Below are 3,417 nucleotides of genomic sequence, written 5' to 3'. Positions count from 1 at the left end.
AAGTGCCTGGCAGACTGACTGGCAGAGGGCTGGAAATCAAATCCAAATCTTCGGACGTGTAATTTCACAGGGTGCACCGCCTCCCCCAGGCCCAATGTGACACTTCAATGGCTTAACGAGGGCTTGACGGGATGGATGTCAACATCAAAAGACATTCGATTCCATCGGAGCTGTCTTTGGCCCATTGTCTCTAAGGAGAATGTGCCTGGTTCAAATTCTCACTTTGCTTCTCACCTGAGAGATGTGACCTCAGTGGTCAATGGGAAATGAGCTGGTTTCAGTCACCAACCTCTCACTCATCACCAAGAAAATTTTCTTCAACGATACATGGATTGTGTTTTCAGGAGTGCTGGGCTTCATCCACAGTTGTGAGTAACATGCTGAAAGAGGAAAAAAGGTTTGCTGCTCAGGAATGGAGACAGAAATACAGACACACACACAGAGACACACACACACACACACACACACACACACACGACACAAAAATCACCCAAACACAGGCCGCACACACAACTGCTCGTGTTCAGCAAAATACTTAGTGGTATGAGGTGGGCTTTGAACCCGTCCATGCTCCAAAGGAAGACACACCTCTTGCTATTTCACCCGTCTATTCTCGTAGGGAATGTGAATAATTCTTTCAGACACGGCTCATGATGACAGGGACCACTCTCATTTCACCCTCAGAGGCAGACAAGAGGACTGAAAAGGACTCAGGTGTCGTCCCTACTGACTGAAGAGGACTCCCATTTCCCCTCGAACCCAAAGACACAGCAAAAGTAGCTTTCTCTTTGAAGAGCACACAACTTTTTCAAAATACACAGCTAATAAAGCCCTTAAAGCGGGGACCGTTTTAGCTGTGTATTCTGAAAAACATGTCTAGCATTCAAAGCACGGACAGTTTTAGCTGTGTATTTTCAAAAAGTTGTCTCTACCTGCCATAGCTCATGAAGTCAAAACGAGTGAGCTGTGTCCCCTTGATTTGAGCATTCTTTTAGTAAGAAAGGATTAAGTTCAATTTGAATTTTGGAAAACTGCTTCTCATCTTGTCAATCAGCTGTCAGTTTTGTGTGTTAATTTCTAGGAGAGGTAATAGAGTCAATTCAAAACCAAAGGTGTATTCAAGTCCAGATTGACAAGTCAAACCAAGAAAGCAGGCACTGAGCTGGCAGAGGGATCTTTTCCCAGTGGGCGTTAAGGCCCACCTAAATCCCTGTGAAGGAATCGGGAATCAGAGACAGAAAGGGACTCGCCTAAGTCTTGTCACATGAAATTGCCTGGCAGACTGACTGGCAGAGGGCTGGAAATCAAATCCAAATCTTCGGACGTGTAATTTCACAGGGTGCACCGCCTCCCCCAGGCCCAATGTGACACTTCAATGGCTTAACGAGGGCTTGACGGGATGGATGTCAACATGAAAAGACATTCGATTCCATCGGACCTGTCTTTGGCCCATTGTCTCTAAGGAGAATGTGCCTGGTTCAAATTCTCACTTTGCTTCTCACCTGAGAGATGTGACCTCAGTGGTCAATGGGAAATGAGCTGGTTTCAGTCACCAACCTCTCACTCATCACCAAGAAAATTTCCTTCAACCATACATGGATTGTGTTTTCAGGAGTGCTGGGCTTCATCCACAGTTGTGAGTAACATGCTAAAAGAGGAAAAAAGATTTGCTGCTCAGGAATGGAGACAGAAATACAGACACACACACACAGACACACACACACACACACACACGACACAAAAATCACCCAAACACAGGCCGCACACACAACTGCTCGTGTTCAGCAAAATACTTAGTGGTATGAGGTGGGCTTTGAACCCGTCCATGCTCCAAAGGAAGACACACCTTTTGCTATTTCACCCGTCTATTCTCGTAGGGAATGTGAATAATTCTTTCAGACATGGCTCATGATGACAGGGACCACTCTCATTTCACCCTCAGAGGCAGACAAGAGGACTGCAAAGGACTCAGGTGTCGTCCCTGCTGACTGAAGAGGACTCCCATTTCCCCTCGAACCCAAAGACACAGCAAAAGTAGCTTTCTCTTTGAAGAGCACACAACTTTTTCAAAATACACAGCTAAAACGGTGCCCGCTTTAAGTGCTAAATCACTTATGCGGGGACCGTTTTAGCTGTGTATTCTGAAAAACATGTCTAGCATTCAAAGCACGGACAGTTTAAGCTGTGTATTTTCAAAAATTTGTCTCTACCTGCCATAGCTCATGAATTCAAAACGAGTGAGCTGTGTCCCCTTGATTTGAGCATTCTTTTAGTAAGAAAAGATTAAGTTCAATTTGAATTTTGGAAAACTGCTTCTCATCTTGTCAATCAGCTGTCAGTTTTGTGTGTTAATTTCTAGGAGAGGTAATAGAGTCAATCCAAAACCAAAGGTGTATTCAAGTCCAGATTGACAAGTCAAACCAAGAAAGCAGGCACTGAGCTGGCAGAGGGATCTTTTCCCAGTGGGCGTTAAGGCCCACATAAATCCCTGTGAAGGAATCGGGAATCAGAGACAGAAAGGGACTCGCCTAAGGCTTGTCACATGAAAGTGCCTGGCAGACTGACTGGCAGAGGGCTGGAAATCAAATCCAAATCTTCGGACGTGTAATTTCACAGGGTGCACCGCCTCCCCCAGGCCCAATGTGACACTTCAATGGCTTAACGAGGGCTTGACGGGATGGATGTCAACATGAAAAGACATTCGATTCCATCGGAGTTGTCTTTGGCCCATTGTCTCTAAGGAGAATGTGCCTGGTTCAAATTCTCACTTTGCTTCTCACCTGAGAGATGCGACCTCAGTGGTCAATGGGAAATGAGCTGGTTTCAGTCACCAACCTCTCACTCATCACCAAGAAAATTTCCTTCAACCATACATGGATTGTGTTTTCAGGAGTGCTGGGCTTCATCCACAGTCGTGAGTAACATGCTAAAAGAGGAATAAAGATTTGCTGCTCAGGAATGGAGACAGAAATACAGACACACACACACAGACACACACACACACAACCACATGACACAAAAATCACCCAAACACAGGCCGCACACACAACTGCTCATGTTCAGCAAAATACTTAGTGGTATGAGGTGGGCTTTGAACCCGTCCATGCTCCAAAGGAAGACACACCTTTTGCTATTTCACCCGTCTATTCTCATAGGGAATGTGAATAATTCTTTCAGACATGGCTCATGATGACAGGGACCACTCTCATTTCACCCTCAGAGGCAGACAAGAGGACTGCAGAGGACTCAGGTGTCGTCCCTGCTGACTGAAGAGGACTCCCATTTCCCCTCGAACCCAAAGACACAGCAAAAGTAGCTTTCTCTTTGAAGAGCACACAACTTTTACAAAATACACAGCTAAAACGGTCCCCGCTTTAAAGCACTTAAATCAGGGACCGTTTTAGCTGTGCATTCTGA

General features: G+C 45.6%; 1 long non-coding RNA gene across 1 annotated transcript; it reads right to left on the bottom strand.

Moving 5' to 3' along the window:
• Positions 1–351: 351 nt before the first annotated feature.
• Positions 352–2,928, bottom strand: LOC141580982 (uncharacterized). Its single transcript, XR_012513393.1, has 3 exons — positions 2,781–2,928; positions 1,503–1,648; positions 352–380 (listed from the first exon to the last, which is right to left on the bottom strand). It is a non-coding gene; the product is annotated as an uncharacterized LOC141580982 (long non-coding RNA).
• Positions 2,929–3,417: the final 489 nt, after the last annotated feature.

Source organism: Saimiri boliviensis, chromosome 13, assembly GCF_048565385.1.
Source record: "Saimiri boliviensis isolate mSaiBol1 chromosome 13, mSaiBol1.pri, whole genome shotgun sequence".
Classification (NCBI taxonomy): Eukaryota; Metazoa; Chordata; class Mammalia; order Primates; family Cebidae; genus Saimiri; species Saimiri boliviensis.
The sequence above is the reverse complement of the archived record's forward strand: the minus strand, read 5'-3'. Positions and strand labels throughout refer to the sequence as shown.